This window comes from Macrotis lagotis, chromosome X (genome assembly GCF_037893015.1).
Source record: "Macrotis lagotis isolate mMagLag1 chromosome X, bilby.v1.9.chrom.fasta, whole genome shotgun sequence".
NCBI lineage: Eukaryota > Metazoa > Chordata > Mammalia > Peramelemorphia > Peramelidae > Macrotis > Macrotis lagotis.
Window position 1 is genome coordinate 556,435,658 of NC_133666.1, and position 27,094 is coordinate 556,462,751.

Below are 27,094 nucleotides of genomic sequence, written 5' to 3' on the forward strand. Positions count from 1 at the left end.
ATCTGTATCCAAAGAGGGAATTGTGAAGTTTGAACAAAGACCAAAGACTATTACCTTTAATTTTTTAAAAAAGTTATCTTATTATGTAATTTTGCTATCTCATATTTTATTTTTTCCTTAAGGATATGATTTCTCTCTCAACACATTCAATTTTGGTCAGTGTATAGCATGGAAACAATGTAAAGACTATCAAACTGCCTTCTGTGGGCTGTGGAGGGAGGGAAGTGATATTGGGGGGAAAATTATAAAATTTAAAAACAATTTTAAAAAGATTAAAAAAAAAAGAAAGGACCCCAGTGTCTGGTATCTTCTCCTGCTAGGTGATCTTCAGAATCCTCCTAAGACAATTTAAATGGAAGCAATTCAGTTTCCTGACATGGCACTAGTAGACCAAATGTCTTATTTTATTTTATTATATTTTGTTATTTTGTAAGGGGTTAAGTGGGGTATGGGGTTAAGTGGGGTATAGCCCAAGGTCACACAGCTAGGTAATTATTAAGTGTCTGAGGCCAAATTTGAACTCAGGTCTTCTTGACTCCAGAGCTGATGCTCTATCCACTGTGCTACCTAGCTGCCCCCATGACCAACTATGTCAAAGGCCTTGGTCAGATATACAAATGTTATATACACACCTCTGTTCTGTTGCTGGCATTTTTCCTGGAGTTGTCAAGCAGTAAACATTATATTGACTGTTCTATAGACCAAAGACCTATGGCGTATCTCAGCTGTTCAGTGATAATGGATCTACACTGATCAGCAAAAGGAACGTGATCTTAGAGAGATGGATTGAATACTTTCTTAGTGTTCTTTTTTTTACATTTAAAAAATATTTATTTTCATCCATCTGCATACTTATATTTTTAAGTTACAAAATATTCCTCCACCCTCCCTTCCCAATCCTCTCCCTTCAGCATCAGTCAGGTTAGCATTTGACACACATATTTTGATAAATATGTTTAAAAATTTGTTGTTTTCTGTATGAGGAATTAGGATTAAGGGAAGAAGCTACATAAGAAATAATTTTTATAAAGTGTTCATCAGATTCTGAAGGGGTTTTGTGTATGTTTTATTTTTTTCATTTTTCATCCTCTGGATGGGGATAATATAGTCTATTAGCTAGTCAAATGGACTGCTGAGAGGAGCTGCCTTCATCAAGGTTGTGCATCTCTCAATGTTATCAATGTGTACATTGCTCTCTTGGTTCTACTCCCTGCACTCAACATTAGATTGTGCAAGTCATTCCGTGCTTCTCTAGACTCCAACCATTTATGGTTTCTTATAGAACAATTGCATTACATAATATTCATGGACCATAACTTGTTTAGCAATTCTCCAATTGAGGGGATGGGCATCCCCTCAATTTCCAATTCTTTGCCACAATAAAAAGAGCTGCCATGAATATTTTGGAACATGTAGGACTTTTCCCTTTTCTTTCTAATTTCTTCTGGATATAGACCTAGAATTGGAATTGCTGGGTCAAAGGGTATGAACAGTTTTATTGCTCTTTGGGTAGAGTTCCACATTGCTCTCCAGAAAGATTGGATCTCCATCAGCAATGCATGAATGTCCCAATCCTCCCACAACCTCTCCAACATTGATCATCTTCCCTTTTTCTCATCTTGACCAATCTAATAGGTGTGAGATGATACCTCATTGTTGTTTTAATTTGCATTCTTCTAATCAATAATGATTTGGAGCATTTTTTCATATGATTATATATAGCTTTAATTTCTTCATTTGAAAACTATGTTTTTTTTGACCATTTATCAATTGGAAAATGGCTTGTGACCTTATTAATTTGATGCAATTCTCTTTATATTTTAGAAATGAGACCTTTATCAGAACTCCTGATTGTGAAGGTTGTTTTCCAGCTTTCTGCTTTCCTTCTAATTTTGGCAGCATTGATTTTATTGGTGCAAAACCTTTTTAATTTAATATAGTCAAAATCATTCATTTTGTAGTTTATAATGTGCTCTAATTTTTGTTTGGCCACAAATTTATCCCCTTTCTATAGATCTGATAGCTAGAGTATTTTTTGGTCTATTAATTTATCTATGGTATCTTTATGTCTAAATCCCGTACCCTCCCTTAGTGTACTTAACAGACTCTCATCAATCAATGCAGAAGTCATTGAATGTTTACCTTAAGTTGAAGTCAATCTGTCCCTAAATGAAGTTCCAAATGAAAAAAAGGTTTTGAATGCCATTAGGTTCCTTTCAAGTGGCAAAGCACAGTAACTGGTGCTTATTCTATCCCAGCTGAGATCTACAAGGAGGAGGGGTCCGTTGCTCATTCAAAAGCTGACTGAAATTTTCCAGGTTATATGGCATGAAGAGGTTATCCACCAAGAATTCAAGGATGCCTCCATCGTTCATCTCTATAAAGGTAAAGGGAATAGATTGTTTTGTGACAATCACAGGGGTATTTCAGAAAAAGTTGAGGAATTTCATTTTACAGAGGAGGAAACTGAGGCTCAGATCAGTCAAATGATTTGTCCAGATTCACCCAGGTAGTAAATGATAAAGGCAGAATTTGAACCAGGTCCTTATACTCCAAATTCTGTATTCTTTTATTATACCACAGTCACAATCACTCTTCAAGGTTTTTTAAGGTTTTTTCAAGGCAATGGGGTTAAGTGACTTGCCCAAGGCCACACAGCTAGGTGATTATTAAGTATCTGAGGTCAGATTTGAACTCAGGTACTTCTGACTCCAGGGCCCATGTTCTGTCCACTGTTGCCACCTAGCCACCCCCAAATTCTTAAATTGCTTTCATATCCTGTACATCATAGGTAATTCATCTGTATATATAAACAATGGTGTTCTGTAGGTATTGAAATAACATTAATTTTTTTCAAGAAAGTAGAATTCAGGGACAGCTAGTTGGCATAATGGATAGAGTGGATAGATAATTGCCTAGCTGTGAGACTTTGGGCAAGTCACTTAACCCCTTTGCCTTAAATTAAAAAAAATTTAAAAAAAGAAAGTAGGATTCTTAAAAAAAAAGCAAAATTGGTAACTCACAGACTTCAGTGCTTAGGTAATTAAACTTAGTTTACTGGGTATCCCAAACACCAGAGACAGCTTTGATACTAAATATAACACAGTCTACTTGTATTACAAAAACAGCCATCAGACTTACCTGGTTCTGGCGCTCCTGACCAGAAAGTCTACCACAGTGAATTGGGTCATAAATACAGCTTGCATTACAAAAGGCACCCAGTTCTAGGCATTTCACTAGGACCTTTTCTGTGTTCTTTAGTTAGGCACCAACACAACTGAAACTTTACAATTCAGAGTGTTTTAGACCTATTTTTGTTATCTTCTACCATCTGTGAAAAAAAATAGGCCCTTCTAAATAAAATTCTTTTAATAGGTGGCAGCCTTTCCTTTGAACCTTGGAGGATGGAGCAGGAAGCAGTTAAGTTGACCTTTAAACAATTTTTTTTATTATATCCAGAGTTTTCTTTTTTTAATTGACTACCATTCCCTTAATATCTCTTCACTTTCTCCTGCCATCCACATCTTTTTCTCCTTCTTTTCCCACACAGCAGGCTATGCTACTGAAAAATCTATTTTCCTGATACATTATTCAATATTAGTCTTTTTTCAGGATCTTTGAATTGCAGTTCACCTATTTTCTGTCTAAATTCAGGGTACTTGTCATCTAGGAGCTTCCATCCTGTCATTTTAATTGTCTGAATTCCATTCCCTCTACAGAAACCCTTATTCCCTTTGTTCATTCTGATCTTCCTTGTCAAGTGGCTTTTGTTAAATTTTTTCTGTTTCTTGAAACTCCTTGCCATATCTCTTCCCTTCCTTTATCAGACATGACTCCTAAAATTGACTCAATTTTATTATGTGTCAGTTCATTCTCATACTTCTCAAGTTAGAGGTCAGGACTGCTAAGGAATCAGGAAACCTGGTTCTCACATTAATGTGGTGTGAGGGCAAGTTTCAGCTTCTATGAAACACCATTTCTTATTCTATAAAATGAGGAGATTGGGTTAACTGATCTGTAATTGCCCTTCCAGGATTCAATTCCTATAATCTTCTGAAGGATTCCCCTTTTCACATACTTTTGTAATAGATTTTTGATTTTATTCCTTTTAAAAATAGAAGATGTATTTATGCCTTTTCTTTTTATGTGTCACTTCTGGGTATATCCCACCCATTTTGTGAATCATTCCTTGTAACAAGGAAAAATAATTAAACAGAACTGACAGAACAGACATGTTTGATAGCATATATGACATTCTACCCCCTGAGCCCTTCACCTCTCTAGGGAATGGAGGCAGTTTCATTTTTTCACCTCTCTTCTAGGGCCCAAACTGGTAAATTATATATGGTCAGTGGTGTTTATCCTAATTTCAGTGTGCTATTATTGTGGTCACGTGTATGGTTTCCCTGATACTTTATCATATCGATGTGTTTGCAGAAGCCTTTCATCTTTCTCTGAATTCTTTGTATTTGTTTATTTTTCATAAAACTCAATAATATCCAATGGAGTCATGAAGAATCAGATATGACTGAACAACTGAGCAGGGGTTCATAGAAGGGAATAAGATTTGAATGCCAGACAAGAATGCCCAGGCAAATTCGAAGTCTCTGAATGCTAAGTCAGTGAATCGACCTATAAATATTATATACGTAACTGACCTCAGATCCAAGAAGATCTGGATTCAAATCCAAATTTTGATGTTACCCTGAGCAAGTTCCTTTTTAGTGCTCAGCAGGCAACCTTACACAAACCTATAAATTCATTCATTCAGTAAATATTTCCTAAGCACCTACTATAACAGGCACTGTGTTAAGCACTAAATTGCAGAAAAGATGCCAGCTCTATTTCTTTATCTCAAGATTCCCTCAACCAACAAAATCAAAGGCCTACTCCCTACTAGCTACACATATCGACCTTTGGGGTATGATTTCCCAAGCTCTGATTTGTCAATTCTTTCAGATTATACTCAGATTGATTTTGACATTAGATCACCTGAACTTTTTGGAGTTCATTGGTTTATTCTCAGGCAAATTGGAAGTCTCTGAATGCTAAGTCAAATTTGCAGTTCTTCCCTATCCCCCCACTCCTAGGGTAATTGTTTAATTAACTGGATAGTTAACATCATCTCTAGCCACCAAGGGACACCAAATATGCAAATATCAGCTCATTATCAGAATAATCCAAGTGGACTTTTAGGTCTGTGTTGCAGACTCAAATCACCCATTCTTTACATCCTCTTCACAGACTTTTTATGACATGAAGGAAACCCTCTATCCATATTCTCAATTCCTAATCATTCATACCATGTTTCTGGTGATAATCTTCCCTCTTTCCCCCATCTCTGGACCTATTACAAGATTTAGAACTAGAGGGGTAACTCAGACAGCCCATATTAGGACATTTCTCTCTCTCTCTCTCTCTCTCTCTCTCTCTCTCTCTCTCTCTCTCTCTCTCTCTCTTAATATACCAAAAAAATGAAAAACAACCTCAGAACAATTTAGATGCCTTTGAAAATAAATCATCATTGTTCTCACCTGCACTATTTGCTTAAAGGTGGGACAGTAAATTAATGGCAGGAGGTAATAGAGAATTAGGTCAGGGGGCGGCTAGGTGGCATAGTGGATAAAGCACTGGCCTTGGAGTCAGGAGTACCTGGGTTCAAATCCGATCTCAGACACTTAATAATTACCTAGCTGTGTGGCCTTGGACAAGCCACTTAACCCCATTTGCCTTGCAAAAATCTAAAAAAAAAAAAGCAAACAAAAAAAGAGAATTAGGTCAGAGTTTTAAAGTGAGTAGAAACAATATCTTAATAGGGGATGGAATGTGTTCAAACAATCACTGATCATGACAAGTTCTTGGAGGACCATGATTAGATCTGATCTCTATAATTCCTTCAATTCCTTTGGAACTTCCTTAGGTGGGACCTCTTCTGGACAAAATTGTAATGATATGTTCAGGTTTATCATCTCCCTAAACTCCCAATTTGGTTCTTCTGTCTCCTTGCCTGGAGTTCCTCCTCAATAATCAATTTCCTCAGTGAAATGTTAGCAAATAAGAAACTGGGACCAACCCTGTACTTTAACTGAGGACTACAGAAGACCTAAATAAATTATTTGTGTTAATGCATTATTAGTTATTAATCTATAACAATTTGTAATTTATAAATTGTAAATAATTTGGAACGCAAATAAAATTAAATTTCCAATGGTAGAATTTCAGTCACCAAAATCATTCAAAGAAATCAATGGAGCTGTATGATCTTGAGTAAGTCATTTAACCTCTGTATGCCTTAATCAACCAGAGAAGGAAATAGCCACTCCAATATCCTTGACAAGAAAACCCTATGGGCATTTTGGACCATGAGGTCATGAAGAATCACACATGACTGAACAAATGAACAGGAGTTCATAGAAGGGAATAAAAGATTTGAATGCCAGACAAGAATGCCCAGGGGCTGAGAAAGGACTTACAGATCATTACAGTGGTTCCTATGAACAGGTCACTGAATTCATGGAGCAGCTCAGTTGAGGCCAGGAAGGTTAGTAGCTATGTACTGGAGCCAGATCCTAAGAGCTTTCTGCTTGTTTAAATTTCAGTGTGATGAGAATTTATATCTCAGAAATTGGCATAGCAACAAATCAGAGCTGGATTTATTGTTTTGTTGATTGTCTAGATTTAAGAAAGTGATGAAGAAAATGTTAATGCAGATTAAACTTAAAAGCATGCTATAGCTCAGTCATACCTCACTTTTTGTGATTCTATTTGGTGTTTTCTTGGTAAAGAGTGATTCCTCATTTCCTTCTCTGACTCCTTTTACAAATGAGACAAACAGGATTAAGTGGTGACCAGGGTAACACAGCTGGTAAGTGTGTAAGTTCAAATTTGAACTCAGGTCTTCCTGACTCCAGGCCCTGCATTTTATCCACCATGCCACCTAGCTGTCCCTGGGGTGCCATGAGGATATTGTGTTTTTTTCTTTTCCTACAGAGTGGTTGTTAAACATTTATCAGCCCACTGCTGGTTAGGAAGTTATCTTGTCAGAGTTACCAATTCAGAAATCAAGAAGGCAGAGAGGGAGAAAGAGATAAAATTTGGAATTTAAAACTTTTTTAAAATGTTAAAATTGTTTTAACAGGTCAGTTAAGTGGTGCAGTGGATAGAGCACTGGCCCTGGAGTCAGGAGTACCTGGGTTCAAATCTGGTCTCAGACACTTAATAAATAACCTAGGTGTGTGGCCTTGGGCAAGTCACTTAACTCCATTTGCCTTGCAAAAAACCTAAAAAAATTGTTTTAACATGTAATTGGGGAAAATAGAATATTATTTTTAAAAAATTAGAGATCAGGAATCAGGGGAGTTTTGGTAAGGAGTGAAGGTGAAAGAGTCTTGAGGGAAAAGCAAAGTTATCTTGGGAATGACTTTCAAGTGTTGGAGGAAGCTGATTCTAGGTGGTTGCCAGAAAGAACTGTTCAAATCCTTCTTCAGACACTCACTAGCTTTGTACCTGAGGACTCATCACTTAGCAATCTTTCATTTCAGTTTTCTCATCTGTTAAAGGGGATGGACATAATAGCATCTCCCCCAGGGGTTGTTGTAAGGATCAAATGTGATCATATATGTAAAACATATAAGTTTAGGCATAAAAGAGATGTGGAGAGAAATCTGTTTATTCTGACATTAATTTCTATAATGGAGCCAGTAGATTTTGATGGCAGTAAAACGTAAATGGTGTCTTCTGGTCATGTCAGTTCAAATGTATGTACACATAGCCCTGAGTTAGGGTCTGATAAAACATTATCCATTGAAGGAGACAAAGGCATTTGCTTAAATAAAAAATGCACAGGAGTTAGTTTGCTTTTTTTTAATTGAATTTTTCAACCTTTTCCCTCTTTCTTCCCAATACTTGACACATTCTCAAACTTGATTGTTTTATGACTGAATTCCTTTGGATAGAATAACGAATCCAGACAAGAAATTTAAGATTTAATTCTGACAAAGTCTGAGAGAAGAGACTGAGGCAGGAAAGCATTCTGCTCAGATGAATTTCCAGAAACCAAATGGGGAAAAATACTGAATGAGCTTTTTTTTTTTTAGGATTTTTGCAAGGCAAATGGGGTTAAGTGGCCCTAGGTAATTATTAAGTGCCTGAGACCAGATTTGAACCCAGGTACTCCTGACTCCAAGGCCAGTGCTTTATCCACTACACCACCTAGCCGCCCCAATAATGTGAATGAGCTTTTAAGGTTTGTTCTGGCTATCCAGTGCAGTACATAGTAGATAGAGTTGAATTGGAAAGTCAGAGGACCTGGAACTTTAGTTGCTTACATTCTACAAGAAGGCTTCCCCAATCCTTCTTAATTCCAGTAAGTGTCTTAATTCTAATAAGTGTCTGAGTTCAAATTTGAAGTATACAGTTTTCTCTCTGTTAATTATAATATAAAATATGGATACATACTTACATGCATATATATATAAACATGCATAAAAATATACATATGTCTTGTTTGTTCATAGTTGTTTGCATGTTGTATTTTTCCTTAGATTGTAGGCTCCTTGAGGGCAGGAACTGTCCTTTGCCTCTTTGTTTCTCCAGCCCTTAGCCCTGTGCCTAGTATCTTGTAGACACTGAATGAATGGGGTTTTTTTTTTAGGTTTTTTGCAAGGCAAATGGGGTTAAGTGGCTTGCCCAAGGCCACACAGCTAGGTAATTATTAAGTGTCTGAGACCGGATTTGAACCCAGGTACTCCTGACTCTAGGGCCAGTGCTTTATCCACTACGCCACCTAGCCGCCCTGAATGAATGTTTTTTGATAGACACTAGCTGTGGGACCTTAGGCTAATAACTTCACTTCCCTGTAAAATCTATATGTTGGGAGGGAACAGGGAGGAAAGGTTGAATTAGAGGACACTATAATCTGAGATGCTATGAACTATTAGTATAGTGACATCTGCCTGGTATGTTTTTTGGGTCAACAGGAAGTCCAGTCATGGTGATCTGAATGAATAAAAAAATGATGAAACATCATATGTACCAGTACCTTTCATTATATAAGGGTTTCCTGGACCAGATTTATGGAAGCCCTTGAATCTGGGGCAAGATAGATTGGGAGGTGGAGAAAATTTATCTCCTCAGCAGAGTCCATTCAGAGTCTCCATTGATGAGCTCGGGCCTCTGAAATGGGCAGAGGTTAAGTTCAGAGAGCAAGAAGTTAGTTAATTCATGGAATTTGGAATAAATTTAATTCTATCTAACAAACATTTTTAAGTTCCAGTCATGTATTCAGAGTTATGGCAGATGCTTAGGATAAAAATATGAAAAAAAGAAAGAAAAAGCCATTGTTCCTACCCCTCCCCCAAGAAGCTTACAACTTTGTAAAGGAGAAGCAAAGAAAACACACAGATAACTCTATTATAAATTATAATAAGAACTAATAATTTCTTATTTTGCCTCCATTTTTGCTATCAAAGATCATAATAAAAATAATAATAGCTAGCATTTATATAGTGTTTTAAGGTTTGCAAAACATTTTACAAATATTATCGCATTTTTCCTTAACTCTGGAAGATAGATGCTGTAGTTGCCCCCATTTTACAGATGAGGAAATCTAGACAGACAGTAGTCAAGTGACTTGCCCAGGACACTTAGCTAATAAATTTGCCTTTGTATAAAATGTACAGGAATTTTTTAAAAAGGAAGATGAGGAATTGAAATCTGAGATAATTGAGGAAATAGTAAGCAATCACTTAACTACCCCTCAAAAAGTTGACCACCTGACCTTGACAAAGAACATCTCAAGTTATTGAAAGAACAAGCATCTGTGATTCTTAAATAGGAGTATGCTAGCAAATGTTTAACAACCAGCTCTCCAGGAAAAAAAAAGTCCACTTAGTAGACTTTTCATTTTAACTTGCATAATTGGCATTTTCACCATAATTGTCTTGAGTCTAAACAATCAACAAAATAAGGAGATCAAGCTTCTAATGTTTGCCAACTTTGAAGGTACCAATGTTGAAAATTTAACAATTAGCTCTTCAGAGTTAATATAAGCAGACTCCAGAATACCATTATTCTGAGCAAGCATCAATGATTTCTGAAAAATCCTCTGGTATGAGTCAAAAAATTGGACACATGCAAATATTTTCTGTTTTATAAAGTGGGAAGAAAATGAATATTCAAACCAAGCAAGTCATGACAGTGTGACTTCAATTTCTGGCAAAATTATAGAATATATAAAAAAATGATCATTACAGTCCTTGACCCTGGTTGGCACATGTCTAGATGCTATTTAGGAAGAGATGGGAACTCTTTGACCAGTGATTTCAATATATTCTAGGACAAAGAAACTCCATCAACAAATGTAGATGGATGTTATTTCTGTAATTTATGGTTTTACAGATGCTTAGAGCATCGGCAAGTTAAATGACTAGTATAGGGTCACATCACATAGGTCAGAGGCAGATTGTATTAAATTGAGTTAAAAGTATAGAGGATAATTTTATCTAAATACAAAAAATTTATTTTGTTAAATCTCTCTTCATTATACTTTATACTGGTTTGGGCAGCAATAGAGTGTATTGTGGGCCATTTGACATCTTTACTCTAGGTAGCTCTCTGACTAGCCCCAAGCTAGCATACAGTAGGTGATTAATAAATATGTATTGATTAAATAACTAATGTAAGATGACAGGGAGGTGCTGATCTGCATGAATAGGAGAGCTTCCTACCCTAATGAAATCATAAATCTAGTTTAAAAAATATATAGCAGAGTTGTAAACATAGTGCTAGGAAGAATGTGAGGAAGACTGAAGCTATGGTATTAAGTTGAAAAAAGACAGCAAGACCTCTCTCCCTATCAGATGCTAGGAAAACATCATGTTTAGAAAACTGTGATGATATGGAAGAGTTCAAAGCAGAATAATAGGAGACAGAGTTGGCCGTATCTTGGGAGCTGGTAAGTGGGGCTATTAATACAGCAAAATTACGCATATTTTGAGATGCAAGTGACTGAGATCAGGTTGCAGAGCAAGCAAATTTGAACAGTGGGTGATAAGAGGAAGGATGCCAAGGAGAGAGAGAGAAGGGGAAGGGCAACTATGGAATCTAAACCAGAAGCAGGCCAGGTATTATCTTATGTATACAGTGAAGTGACACAGAACAGCAGGTACCAAGAGCAAATAAAATAGGAGGAGGAAGAGAGAGCTCCTCTTTCCTGCCCTACCCTGCTCTGCCCTGGCATTGACATCAGGATCAGACAAAGGAGAAGTCAGGAGGGTCATTTGGCATGAACACAGAACTCAGCGGGAACCTGAAATTAGAAGGCAAAAAACATCTTTGGTTCAACTAAGGGACAAGAGCATATAAATGTTCTCACTAGGCTTAATATCCTCTTTGATATCATTGGAAACTGAATTTTCCATCACTAATTTGGGCATTTGTAAATATAAAAGAATTATGAGATCATAGATTTCAAACTAGAGAAATACTAAAACCATAGTAGTGGAGAGTCCTTGTAATTAGGGAAAGATGTGGGTTCAAGAGCTGCCTTTAACATAAGCTGGCTGCATAACTGGATAAATTACTCAATCTTTTGATGACCTTAAGAAATGCTCTAGACTATAAAATTAAGAGACAGTGCCAATCTGCATTAATAGAAGGAATTTTTCTCACTGAAACTACTAAAGTAATTATAAATGCAATTTAAAAATTATTTCAATTAATTAACAAACTCTTAATTTATTGATCACCTGCTATTTGCCAGATGTTGTTCTAAGTCTTAGAAACACAAAGACAAAACCCAAATAAGGGCTTATAAAGTACTTTGATCACAACATCCTGAAACAATTGAGACGAACTGTTATTGTACTTAACCTTGAAGATGAAGAAACTAGAATCCTAAGCATTTAAGTGACCTGCCCAAACTAATGCTGGTATACCATACATGCCATTCTCTCTCTCTCTCTCTCTCTCTCTCTCTCTCTCTCTCTCTCTCTCTCTCTCTCTCTCTCTCTCTCTCCTCCCACCTCCTACTTAGATAGATAAATCTATCTAGTGATAAATCTATCTGTTGAATTTTTTTCCAATCGTGTGACCCCATTAAGGATTTTCTTGGCAAAGATAAAGGAGTGGTTGGTCATTTGCTTCTTCCATTTATCTTATAGATGAGGAAACTTAGACAAACATGGTTAAGTGACCTGCCTAGGATCATATAGCTAGTAAGCATCTGTGGCTGAATTTGAACTCATGGATATGTGTTCCTGATTCTAGACCTGTCACTCTAACCACTGTGCCAACTAGCTGCCCCATCTAAATCTAAAGCATTTATTGACATTAAAAAATTCATAGAAATTAAAATAATATTGTATTGGGTTTGGTGTTTTATTCTCTTTTCATGTATGTCCATTTAAAAAAAATTGAGAAATAGGGATCAGGAAACCTGGAAATGGCCCAGGTCTCTCTCTGGATCTCTGAGAATCTCTATTCCCTGCTCCCACTATGCTGTGCAGCTGACTATGTGGGTCTGGCATTGTTGGGGTGGAAAGAATTCACTGACCCTGGCTGGCCTTAGATTCATACACATGTAAGATAAGGACATTCAGTACAAGAAGATTCTACCAGTGTTTGCACTGGGTAGCTACCTTCTGATGCTGATCTGGAAGAATATTTTTTTTTAGGTTTTTTGCAAGGCAAATGGGGTTAAGTGGCTTCCCTAAGGCCACACAGCTAGGTAATTATTAAGTGTCTGAGACTGGATTTGAACCCAGGTACTCCTGACTCCAGGGCTGGTGCTTTATCCACTGTACCACCTAGCCGCCCTGGAAGAATATTTTAATTTGTCTTTTTTTCTTTCTGCTGTTATTTTTCCCTTCAAGTCTGAAATTTTTACCCATTGGGAACAGAATTATTGATTGTGGAATGGGCTGAGTAAAGTATATAGCCTTCCCTTTCCTTTCTTTTCCCCCTTCCCCATCCTTTCTTGGTATTTCTATTCTTATAGGCAAATGAATCTACTTAAACTATTCAACCAACACCCCAGTAGCTACAACAGGGTTTATTCTTCAAAAGGAATTTTGAACTTAAGCAACCACACTCATTTCCTGATTGATCGCAATACACTCAAAACTGTTTTCATTTTTTCTTTATTTTTTTTAAATTGATAAAGATGAGCCAATGATATACCAGGTTTGAGAGCATGATCAGGGTTCCCATGGTGATATTTAGTGAGCCTGCTTCTGAAAGAGAATGATGACATGAAATGGAAGGATCTGGCTTTCTGCTTCAGAGCATGGGAGGATGTTATGGGACTTTTTCTTCTTTGCAGACTATGTGGTAAAAAGAGGCCTTTTGACTGGCTGTAAAGAGCTAGAACTAAAAAATGAACAAAAGGCTCCAAGGGGGGAAATATTTTTCCTTCCTGCTGTCCATCCCCTATATAGAGTGATGGAAGTTGGTCTCTAGCTTGTTTCCCAGTTATAATAACTCATGTTATCCAAGAAAATGTATTACATATAATACAAATCTATATTGAAACTATTACAAATGTGTATTGCTTATGTACTATGAATGCTGATAAACTTACTGACAAGGAAAATATTCTCTCTTGTCACTTCTATCTAATTTCCCAGGCTTCTCTGCTGCTTTTGCCTTCCCCTTGAGATTTTTTTATACCTAGTTTATGTGTATCTTAAATGTACACAGTTATTTATATGTTGTATTTTGTTTATTTAGTCATTTTTCAGTTGTGTCTGACTCTTCATGACCTCATTTTGGGGTTTTCTTGGTAAGGATGCTAGATTAGTTTGCCATTTCCTTCTCTAGCTCATTTTACAGATTAGGTTAACTGATTTATCCAGGGTCATATAGTTAGTAAGTGGCTAATGCCAAATTTGAACTCAGGTCTTCCTGACTTCTGGCCTGACCCTGTATCCTTTGTACATGCCTTATGAGTCATATATTATCTTCCCTCATTAAAACTGTGAGCCACAGGGCAGATCATTAATCTCTCCATTAAGCACTTAGTATATGTGAAGCACTGGGGATACAAAAAAAGGTGAAAGATCGTCTCTTCCTTCAAGGAGCTTCCAATCTAATGGGGCAAATAGACCCCTTGTGATTCCACCTGCCATTTTTGGGAAGTGGCACTGCCTGTTTCTGATGTTCAAAATTCACTTTCTCCTCACCTTTATCTTATAGAATCGCTTTCTTCTAAGATCAGCCCTTCTGCTTTCCCAGCCTCGAGATTGCCTTTATTTTTCATCCATTTCTTATTTTCTTATGTCTCTTATGGTATCTTATCCAATAGAAAGTTAGTTCCTTGAACATGGGGTCCATTTCTTTTTTTGTGTGATATTCTCAATGTTTATTACATTGTATTTAATAAATAAATGTTTGTTGATTATAACTTTGTATACTAAAGACTAGAAGCACATCTCTTGCAATACATAGAACACAATATTCCCCAGTTATTTTTACTATACTTAGTATATTATACTATACTTACTATACTAGCAACATAGGCCACACTCAGAGACATGATTCAGGCACAAAAAAACTATGAGTATTAGAATATTCCATATTAACACATATGGAAGAAGCAAAGCATAGCATCACCACCATATATAACATCATCTGTTGTTCATATAAAACACACTAAATGGTATCTAACAATGAGCTGAGGTGCTAGAGGGGTAACCAGCTTCTTCATTAGATCTGGTATATAATAGGTGAGGTGTTTGGAATCTTCAGGGAGGACTAGCACTTCTGGTGTGAGGGCTTTTCCAAGGCTGCTCATTCACCTTTGGTGTCCACACCTCTCACCTGAAGTATGGTTACACCCAGGTAAAAGCAGCTCAGCAGATGGACTAAGCCAGTTTAGGGTAACCAATAGACCTTAAGCCTGTCATTGAGTTACAGGGTGTCTACCCCAGACATATGAAGAGTTCTTCCAGTGCAATGAGTAGATGAGAATAATCTGTTCCAACATATATAAACATGGCTGCTGAAGGGGCTTGTGGAGTGCTTAGAGTTTGGTCAGACACTGAAGACACCAAAGTCACTCACTGCATCCCAGACCATCCCTTGTTGTCTTGATTTTTGTCTTTCTACTGGGCTTTGATGATTCTGGAAGAGAAATTGAAGCTGATAACCTTGTGCAACCTCTGCCTCATTTAAGTCCAATTCATGTAGGTGTCATGATGTCACCGGTCTTCTTCAAAAACAAAGGACAAATAGCAACAGCAACAACACCATAGATTAACTTAGTCACTTTTGTAATAGTTCTAGAACTATAACTATGATTAAGTGATAGCTATGGTACTGCCAGACCTATTGTCATATCTTTTTAACTATGACCTAACAGATGGCACAGATTGGGTATCAGCCTCCTCAGACCTATTAACTTTTCATATGAAACCTGAGCAGGTGGATACTCCAAGTAGAATATCGCTTTCTCCAAACGTAGTACAGTGGAAAGAATACTGGCTTCAAAGTCAAAGAAAGTGGGTTCAAATCCTGCCCTTGATACTTATTACCTTTGTGATCATGAACAAGTGACTATCATTTGTAAAATGAGGGAGTGGTCCATAGAGGCTCTGAAGGATCTTCTAGCTTTAGTTCTATACTCCTAGAACACTAAGGATGAGCTCTGTTCCATCTGCACCTAGAATAATAGATAAGAAAGGTGTGACCTCTGCCCTCCTTTCTCGTCTGGGCCAATGTTGCTTAAATTAATCTCCCTAAATAGAATAATCTAAAGCAAAGTAACACACAGTAAGTGCTTAATGAAAGCTCTACCTATCTAACAAAACAGATCAATTTGGTGATAAAGTGAAAAAACTTTTGAATAAACTAAATAAAGGCAGCTAAAGAAAGAAATAAGGATAAAGACTATATTAGAATTTGCATAAAAATATCTGATAAAAAGCTGACATTCAGAATCAACAGAGAATTAGTGCAAATCTATGCACTTGAGTTATTTAATTGATAAGTCACCAAATGACACAAACAAATCCTTCTCAAACAAACAGGCTATCAAAGGCTATATTAAACATGGGCTAAATTTTGCTATCAATTAAAGAAAGGCAAATTAAAACAGTTCTGAAACATTATCTCCCACTTATCAAATTGACAAAGGAGTTAAAAATGACAAAATTCAATGTTGGCAAGTGTGTGAGGTATTTCATTTCTGGAGAAATTGTGAATTGTCTGAAAAATTAAGGGAAGCAATTTGGAATTATGCAAGTAAATTTTAAAATTGTTCATATGTGATGAAATATGGTTAGGTTGGATCCTTTCCCCCAGAAGGTAGAAGGAGGATGCTTATAGACAGAACCAGCAAGAATAAGTGATGAGTCTATTAGAAGTAGCATATTCCCCTGAGAGCAAAGGAATTCTATAAATCTCTGTTTATCTTTATCTTTATCATGTCCATTTGACTGAAGAGAGGTTAGGGATTATTTACTCTTGACTAGTGCATTTGTTAAAGGCTCTAATTTCCAAGTTATAAAACCTTACAAATCCTAATCTCCTCGAGGACACTAAGAATCAACTTACAAAATACTGCTCCATAAGGAATGATATGTGTATATATCTATATATACATAAATATATGTGTGTATCTATGTATATATACAGATATGTATCTACATACATATATTCTTATATACATGCATGAGTGTATGTATGTGTGAGGTTTCTTGTTGTTCAGTCTTTTCAGTTATGTCTGACTTTTCATGACCCCATTTGGAATTTTCTTGATAAAGTTACTGGAGTGGTTTGCCATTTCCTTCTCCAACTCATTTTATAGATGAAGAAACTGAAGCAAACAGAGTTAAGTGACTTGCCCAGAATCATAGAGCTTATAAGTGTCTGAGGTCAGACTTGAACTCAGAAGATGACTTTTGCTGACTTCAAATCTAGCACTCTATCCACTGTGCTGTCTATATGCTCATGTATAAACTTCTTTTGGTCTAGACCTATTATTTGTGATCAGTCTCTGAGGAAAAAACTCTCTTCATTTAAATAGAACTGGGGCAACCCATTGACCAAAGGTCTTCCTTAGCCCTTGCAGGTAATGATAGCATTGTAGGTCTATCAGATATTATGTTTTATTTATTATACCAAAATGAAGACTAAGATGAGATGAGTGAGATAGTCAGGGTACCTGTATTCTCAATAAATATTCCTCAATATGCCACATTTTCCTAAATGCTACAATAAACCTATAGATAGATGAACAGGTTTTTGAACTCTCAGACTAGAATGGTAAAATACCCTTTGATCTAGTTCAAGGATGTTTAGATAACAAAAAGAAGTCTATCTGTATGAAAGTATTAATGGCCAACTAGAGGACTAGCCCTGAAAAGTGATTCAGGATGAGTGTAACAAGCATCTGCCTTTGGGGCTGCTCCTTTGACTTCCAGAGCATTTATAAGTTAGGTATCAAAGGCAAACTGACTATTCTTGAGTGGGGGGACAACTATCTGGGTGCTATTTCTAATAGGCTAATCCACAGGATCCTCTTGGTGTGCTTTCCATTAACAATGGAAATGGAGTTATGATAATATATAAAAAATCAAGTGGAATAATAATGATTAATCAGCTAGTGAATTTGATTAGCTTTTAGCAAAAATATCAAACATGACCCCTTAATTTTATATAAAAGAAAAATGAGGTACAGTGATGTGATTGGGGTCACCCAATCAGTAAATTCCTGAGGCAGGGTCTATCCTGATTCTAAGGCCCCAATCTACTCACTGCTCTAATTAGCAGGACTCCTTCTACAGGTGGCTACATTCCCTGATATAGCCCTTGTATCCTTTCTCGGAGCTGTCTTTCTGCCATTTATCTGTCCTTGGTATTACTCTGTGCTAAGTTAGGTGGAGTTTCCCACTGGTCTAGTCTCTCCAGTAGTATGATCAATGGAGTTGGGGTCAGAGGAAGGTATATTCACAAGAAATGATCTTTAGTAGTGAGGTTTTATTCCCCATGTTGCTTGGGGTTCTGATATGTGATGTATAGCCCTAAGAATAGAGCCAGGCTTGTCATAAAACAATTATCTATTCAATCAATTAATCAATCAACCAACAAACTTCTTGTTATGTTAAGCACGTATTTTGGGCTAGACATTGTGCTAAGCACTGGGAATAAATACAAAGATTCAGCTCAAGGAAAGGAACAGCTTCTTAACAAGGAGATTGGGTGGCTTCAGAGATCAGTGGGTTCTTCCTTAGAGTTTTCCAAGCAGAACCTGGGTAACTACTTTTCAGGGATGTTATTGAGAGGATTCCTTTTGAGACACAGGCTGAACCCTTCCAACTCAGAGATTTTGTGATTCTACATATACAATTGTCCTAACAGAAGTTCCTGGGTGTTTCCAAATATGACTGAGAGGTTCCTAATTGGATAAAATTCTCAGGGTCTATATCCTATTCTATAGGGTGATGTTGTAGTTACCATAGCAACTCAAAAAAGATGCCAGCCATCTGCACATTTTGCCCTCCATCACCTTTGCCTGCCAAGTGAAGAAAATAGTTTCCCTGTACACCACCAAATGTCTACCCAAAGGTAAACCATTCTTTACAAACCAAATGTCAAAACCATGTCACTTTTTCACAAAAGAAGCAGCTTCCCTCCACTCCCCCCACCATTTACATCCCTGTTCCAATCAACTATCTCCAACAGTTGCTCAGCTGCATTGTCTGTTTTCTACCTTCTGATTTTTTTGAAAAATCCACCCTTTTCTCTATTTCTCTAATTCATCATACAGTCAGACCACCACATTTCTGATCAAATCTATGATTTTATTGATATAGGAACTGCCCACAGAAAAAACTCTTCCTACTAATACAGATTAGCAAGTGCTTTATAGTTTAGAGTTTTTGAAAGTTAGGGAGGGCAATAACCCAAGAGAGTAAATTGCTTGTGACTTAGGGTCACATAGTCAATCTGTGTTAGTGGTAGGACTTAAACTCAGATCTTCCTGACTCCAATGTCAACTTGTTATCCATTATGCTATATTATCTCTTATCAGAATTATGAATCCCACTATACCCTAAGATCCCATGTGCCCTGATAACAAATCCTTAAATATATTATTTAATAACTTTGTGAAAATCTCAATCCACACTAGCTCTTCCCTTATTTAAAACAGTTTGCAATTATTGAAACCCATTAATGAATTTGTTAATGGCCTAATACCCTGCCTTAATTCCCCCATTAACTTTACAGTGTCTCTCTTTTTGCATGTTTCCAAATATCACCATGGACTCACATTGAAAGGGGCCTAGTATCCCACTAAAGGACTTAGATCCTTCATTGATGGTGGGTACCTCTCTGCAAGGGACCCTTTTCTCTAGTTTCTCAGTGGAAAAGGCTCCTTGAGCATGATCAGTTATAAAGGTATATGGCTAGTTCTTTTGTGTGTATGTTTGTGTGAGTATGTGTGTGTATGCCAATTTTTAAATGTTATTTTTAAATTTTGAACTTAACCACTAAAAAAGAGCATATCCATATGCACAGAGAATTTTACATTAAACCATTCACCACAGTTTTCTTTCTTAAAAATAAAAAAGTTCTAAATTATTTTAAAACCATTCTGTGTTCTGTAACAAATCACTTCACCTTGACCAAGAAAAGTCAGTCTCCTTCCTCAGTCTCTGAAATTACAGTAAATTCAGAAATCTCCAGCAGATTGGGGGAGAGATACTATTTTAGGAGAGGGGTCCTGTGACATCTATAAAGACTGTCTTTGTAGACATGGGTATTTCACCCATAACTCCTACAACCTGTTCACCATCTGATAGTGCTCCCCCAATCTGTTCACCACCTGCACTATCCCTTCTAGGGCTATTGAATGGGAGGGAGATAATTCCAATAAGATTGGTATTTGGAGGCAAATACATTTATCATCACAGGACATGGCTTCTGAGGGATGGGTAAGTGACTTCAATTTGAGAGGATCAGATATATGGTTCTAGGTCAAATGTATAGGAATAATATCTTTTCATCTTTCAACTGCTCCTTTTGAAATATTCTCAACTGAGGCTCTAGAGCATTAAAGGATGAGACCAAATATTCACACACACAGACATGAGGGAAATATTGCTATGTCAGAAAGATTCCTGGCTTTTTCTTTGTTTGTCAACAGCAACTAAGGAAAGTAGGAATGCCAAAGCACACAGATAAGACAGTGGAATCCATGTGGATGGAGCCTTTCCCTTCTTTTCAACATTATATTCTCTTGCCTACTATAGAGTAACACTCATAAGAAGTATTGTCCTTAAATACTTCCTCTCCAACCCAGGTGTCCAAAGAACCTTAGGAGCTTAATTCTTCCTGTGTTCTTCACCCAAAATCTTTTGCTTAAAAGACTGGTTATAAAGTACAGATCAAATAATATTTCTCAAAACATAGAAGTCCATACTGAAAACCTTTGACAAAGCAGTTAGTTAAGAAGGCAAATGTTTCCTCCTATATAGTTTAACCAATCAGTTCACCGGATAGAGAATTGCATAAGCAAAAGTGATCAATCTTATCCTCTCTCCCCATCCTAGGAATGGTCTTTTTCCAAATGAAACACTGACATATTATTTTCATACTATGTTTCTTGAAAGACACAACACAGCCTGTCCTGGTATGCATTCTATATATCCTGTCTCACCCAACTTTGGCATCAGTCAAAAATTCCCACCTGGAATTGCTTAAGGCATGAAATAAAAACAATCAGATGTTAGTGATTCTTTGACCCTATCATCATGGGAGTGAATAGCAACTCCAAAATGCTATTCATTCATTATTGCCTAAGAGGAAAACATCCTCATGTCAGTATTCAGATCTGCTTTAAAAGAAAGGTGACTTTTAGTTGCTCAGGGAGGGTGTAAGGTTGCATATCATTTTCAATTGCAAACTGTTTCAAACCTCTTCATTGAAAACAGAACTGAAAATAAGGGAAGGACCCTTTCCAATCACAGGAATCTTGATGAGGAGGCTGAATGCCGGTTAAACAGGTTATACAAAAGACAGTTCTTTTGAAAGTCCACAAACCGTCTGCCAGAATTCAGTGTGACATGGAGACACCCCCCCACTTTCCTCAACGAACCAGCAATACTTGTCCTCATCCAGGTCAAATTCCTACTAAATTCAACTTGGCTCTCTGCCTGTGCCACTTTTTTTTAGGCAGCATACCAAGATTTGTTGGCGCCTAGGGTTGGATTCCATGAAGGAAGTAACCAATTGATGGTGAAAGAAAAACTCAGTATTATGTGTTTATTTAGCCAGTGCTTGTCAGAGACAATGCAGTTAATTATTTCCAAGCGTTGTTGCTTAGCAATTTAAAAGAGCAGTTTCCTCCTGCTTATTGAAAAATATCTCTATTACTAATGTCTCCATATATTTTATAGTGTTCAAGAAGCAGAAATCCCTATTCAAGATTAAGTGGGGGGGTACAAACTTCAATTTTAAATTAATTTGTTTGGGATTACAGAATTACAGAAATGCTTGTGCTTGTAGATTCACCTTTGGAAATGATTGGTCTTCCTGGAGATTATTCAATCTCCTGCTTTTGGTCTGGTCTGGTTCCCTATCTTATTTCCAGAGAATCAAGGTTCATCTCAGAACATTGGTTATTTCACTTTAGGATTTTTTATAAATACTGAAATTAACTACAAAAGACATTGCAGGAAGAAGTTATCTGAATCAGAGAAAGAACTGATAACTAAAATAATTTTATATATACTATTTGTGTCCAATGGTAGTCATCTCTAGGGTTAAAGTGGATGGAAGAAAAAAAGAAATTTACATAATAATTTTGTTATAAATTTAAAAGGAATGCAAATTATATATGATAGATTTGCAGTTTGATGTGCAATATATGATTTTCATATACTATGTTATGGAAATGTCTGTTTTATTCCATAAATTAAGTAATTTTTTTTTACTTAAAAATTTGTAAACGATTTTTTTTAAAAAAAGAATCTAGCTAGACCTTTGCTAAGGATGAAGCATTTGGGGCAGGATTTTGGGGCAGAACTGGTCTCACCTCCTTGGAATTTGATTAAGTATTGATAAAGTTTTCTATTCAGGTGAATGCAAAAAGATTTCATATTAAAATGATGTTCTTTCTTACTATTTCCTTTACAAGAGAAAAGATGGTGTTAGTATATGTGTGACTATGTGAAAATACAATTAATCAAGTATTTGTTAAGTGTTACATAAGCAGGTGGGGTCAGTCCCCTTCCTTTCTCTTTCAGTCCCTTCCATGGCCTATTTTTGAATGAAACATTTCTATATTATTTTCTGTGTTTCTTGAAAAACACTATACAGCCTTTTCTGGTATGCATTCTAAAATCTTTCTCACTTGACTTTGCCAGTCAGTCAAAATCATGTCTGAAATTGCTTAAAGCATGAAATAAAAACAACTTTAACATTTTTAAAAAAGTTCCAAATTATATCCCTCCCCCCTTCCCCTCCTCCTTTCGTAAGATGATAAGCAATCAGATATAGTTTGTATATGTGCAATCATGTAAAATATTTCCATATAGTAATTTTGTTCAAGAAGAATCAATAAAAGGTGCGACTAGGTAGCACAGTGGATAAAGCACTGGTCCTGGAGTCAGGAGTGCCTGGGTTCAAATCCAGTCTCAGACACTTAATAATTACCTAGCTGTGTGGCCTTGGGCAAGCCACTTACCCCCATTTGGCTTGAAAAAAAAAAGAAGAATCAATAAAAAAAAAGGACTGAAAGAAACAAAGAAAGAGAAAAATAACATGCCTCAGTCTGTATTCAGGTAGTGTCAATTTTTTCTCTGTTAGTAGATAGCATGCTTCATCATGAGTCCTTTGGGATTGTCTTGGATCATTATATTGCTAAGAATAACAAGTCATTCACAATTTTTCATTGTACAATATTGCTAGTACTATAAGCAACATTCTCTTGGTTCTGCTCATTTCACTTTTCATCAGGTCATGAAAGCCTTTCTAGGTTCTTTTTTAAAATCATCCTGCTTGTCATTTCTTATAGCACAGATCACAATCATAATCATATACCACAGCTTGTTTAGCCATTCATCAGTTGATGGACATCCTCTTTATTTCCAATTTTTACATATCACAAAAAGAATATTCAGGTCTGTTTTATATATTCTTTTTTATATATTCTTTTTTTTTTATATATATATTCTTTCTTGGTCTTTGTAAGGCAATGGGATTGAATGACTTGCCCAAAGTCACATAGCTACGTAAGTTTTAAGTGACAGGTTACATTTGAACTCAAGCCCTCCTGACTCCAGGGCAGATGTTCTATCCAGTGTGCCACCTAACCGCCCCCTCAGTTCAATGCTCAGGGAGGGAATGAAGCTGCATATTGGTTTCTTTTTAAAAAACATTTTTTCTTATTTTTATTTGAATTTCAAGTTATTTACCTTCCTCCCTTCCAAACCTGCATAAGAAAAAGTTAACATTTAACATATATATATATATATATATTCATATATACCTACATGTATATATATATATATATATATATATATACATATATATACACAATACATACTTCCATCTATCATTTCTTTCTCCGGAACATCTTCCTTTGTAAAGCATTTGTAGATGATTTGAATATTCATACAACTCAGAATAGCTTCATCATTCACAGTTACTCTTAGAACAGCATTGGTGTTACTGTATCCAATGTTCTCTTGGTTCTGCTCATTTTCCTCTTCATTATTTCATGCAAGTCTTTGTGTTTTCCTAAAATCAATGTGCTTATTATTTTTTCCCACACAGTAGTATTCCATCAACATCATATACTATAACTTATTCATTCATTCTTCGATTAATGGACATCCCTCAATTTCCAAGCATATTATTATCAATTATATACTATTCTAAGCCTTGGGAATACAAAGAGAAATGGGGAGAAACAGTCCTTGTTCTCATGGATGTTTTAAAGGAGAAGGCACTATGCATATAAAACACATTATACAAGATCAATACAGATTGAGTAAAAAGTAGCATTAGATGAAAAGGCAGCTAGGTGGTACAGTGGATAGAGGGTGGGTTCTGAAGTCAGGAAGATTTGGATTCAAATCTTGCATTATTTAATAGCTATGTGTTTCTAAGCAAGAAATTCTTTTTTAAGAGTTGCCAATTTAACTTCTTTTTCATTTTATTGCCAAGGCAAAACCCTCTATATGCACAAGTGATCCTATTCCATCCTCTCTTCTCTTGCTGATTGTCCTTCAGATCATAGCCACATTCTTCCTAATCTTTAATTTCTCCCTGTCTAGTGTCTGCTTCTTGTCTCCTACACGCATTGGATCCATTCATCCCCTATATCTATTGTTCCATATCTCTCTTCCCTTTCATGGTTAAACACCTTGAGAAAACCTACATTCAGTGCCTCTATTTCCTCTCCTTTCATTCTCTTATAAATCCTTTGCAGTCTGCTTTCTTTCCTCAGAATTCAATAAGATGCTTTCTCTAAAGTTATTAAAGATCTCTTATTTGCCAAATCTAATGGCCTTTTCTCAACCTTCTTGCTTCTTAATCTTTCCTCTATCCTGCTTTCCCACTTCCATTCTGATTCTTCTTATACCTATTTGATTGCTTCTTCTCTATTTTCTTTGCTGAATCTTCATCCAGATCATGTGCCCTGACTATGGGTTCTGTCCTGGGTCCTCTTCTCTTCTTGTTCTAGGCTATTTCTCTTGATGATTTCATCAGCTCCTCTGGATTCAATTATCATCTCCATATTGATGATTCTCATGTCTTTTTTTTAGGTTTTTGCAAGGAAAATGGGGTTAAGTGGCTTGCCCAAGGCCACACAGCTAGGAAATTATTAAGTATCTGAGATTGCATTTGAACCCAGGCACTCCTGACTCCAGGGCCGGTGCTTTATCCACTACACTACCTAGCTGCCCCTTCTCATATCTTTTTATCCAGTCCTAATCTCTCTTCTGAATTCTATTCTTACTTCTCTAGCTTGGCAATGGACATCTCTAATAGACTTATCAAACTCAACATCCAAAGCAGAATGAATTTCTTCCCACCGGTACCTAAATTCCATATTACTTCTGAGACAATTACCACCTTTCTAGTTATCTAGATTTGTATTCCTTCTTCTCCCAGCTCTGTTCCTGATTTTCCCAACTTCAAAATCATGACTTTTCTAATCTGGTTTATCCTGGAATTTCCCCCAGAACCTAAGGTTTTCTTACCTACAAACAATCTATCATTTCTTTGTCCTGCTCATCCTGGAATACCCCATCCACAAGGCTCATCCCCTTTTCCCATTGGTGAGTTCCTACTGGAGCTTACCTTTTATGGAAGGATCCAGGCCAGTCTGTCTTCTTCATTCTCCTCCTGACTTGTTGAACTTCAAAATCATACTCCCATCCTGGGTACCTTCTTTGAACCTCTTGCTTTTTTGGTTCCTTTTTGTTTGTTGTCTTCTATTAAAATATAAACTCCCTGAAGGCAGGAAGAGTTTTTCTTTTGAATACCTACTACAAAGCACAGTGACTGATACATTGTTAAGAGCTTAATTCAGTTCTTGTTTGTTCCTTCTTCATGACTGATCATGGCTGTCTTGTTGATTCTACCTTTTTAACATTTCTTCTATATACATTCTCCTTCTCTTCTATGAAATTTATCTTTGTTACATTTCTATACTGCTACCAGCCTTGTGTAAGTCCTTATCCTCTCACCCCTAGCCTAAAATAATAGCCTCATGGGTTATCTTTCCCCCTCAAGTGTCTTCCTATATCCTCCTCCACTCAGCTATCCAATGATCTTCCTAAAGTTCAATTCTAACCATGACACACTCTCATAAGTAAATCCCAATGATTCTCTTTTATGTCCAAGGAAAATTAAAAATCATCTTTTTGAATTCTAAAGTCCTTTTTGTTTTAGAATATTATTTTTTCAATTATATGCAAAGATAGTTTTCAACATTTATCTTTTTGCCAGCTTTTGAATTCCACATGTACAAAATTCTTCTTAATCTTTTTTCCTTTCTACCATCCCATTCTTCTTACAACTTACTCCTCTCCACACTGAGATCCCACACATGGCCTCCCTGCTATTCCTCCCACACAACAATCCATCTCCCAGTTTTGTGAATTTTAACTGACTGTCTCTCCTGTGCCCAAAATGCTCTCCTCATCTCTTGGTTTCTTTAACTTCTTTCAAATTACAAATAAAATCCTGCTTTCTAAAAGAATCCTTCCCTGGTTCTTGTCAATCCTAGAGCCTTCCCTTGGAGATTAGTCCCAATTTTAATACATTTGCATATATATTTATACACAAGCATATTTATGTATCCATGAACACACACACATGTAAACACCAGAATATATTAACACATACATGTAAGCATGCACATATATACATATATTCATATGTAGTTTTCAATTAAGTAGGGGTTGACTTCCCATTAGAAAATGAGGTTGTAGGGGTATCCAGGTTGCGCAGTGGATAGGGCACTGGCCCTAGAGTCAGGAGTACCTCAGTTCAAATCAGGTCTCAGACACTTAATACTTACCTAGCTGTGTGGCCTTGGGCAAGCCACTTAACCCCATTGCCTTGCAAAAAACCTAAAAAAAATGAGGTTCTGAGTTTTTTATTTTGTTTGTTGATATTTCCAGGGTACAGTTCTTGACCCATTGTAAGCTTGCAATAAATGCTTGTTGACCTCATTAGACTTGACTTGAATACTTGGTATAAAATGAAAATATTGAACATTTTGTTTGATCCTGAAATGGCTATAACTCTATGGAGGCATAATAAATGTTTGTTAATACTTCACTTATACATAATAATTTGTTTGCATGTTGTCTTCCCTGTGCTTCAGAAGGGGTAAATAATTTGCTTGAAGTCACATAATTATGTTAGAACTTGGATTTAAAGCCAGATCTCCTGATTCCAAATTCAGCTCTTTTTCTACACTTTTGTCCTATCATACCAACTGGTACCTTTCAATCATGTGGAGGCAAATGGCGGCCCAGTGTCTCTCTCTTTAATACACAAGACCACTGCCTGGCATTGCCATTTCTAAAAATTCTCTCTTCTTTTCACACAAACAGGATGCTAGCAAATCCCT

At 36.5% G+C, this 27,094-nt stretch overlaps 1 long non-coding RNA gene across 7 annotated transcripts in view; it reads left to right on the forward strand.

Moving 5' to 3' along the window:
* The window catches only part of LOC141497866 (uncharacterized), a 114,170-nt gene that overhangs the window by 62,739 nt on the left and 24,337 nt on the right, over nucleotides 1-27,094 (forward strand). For 5 of the 7 annotated variants that reach the window (XR_012471470.1, XR_012471469.1, XR_012471467.1 and 2 more), the window contains one exon: nucleotides 2,259-2,385. This is a non-coding gene — a long non-coding RNA (uncharacterized LOC141497866). The remainder of the gene's footprint in view (nucleotides 1-2,258; nucleotides 2,386-27,094) is intronic. The other 2 variants (XR_012471472.1, XR_012471471.1) reach the window with 1 other exon arrangement.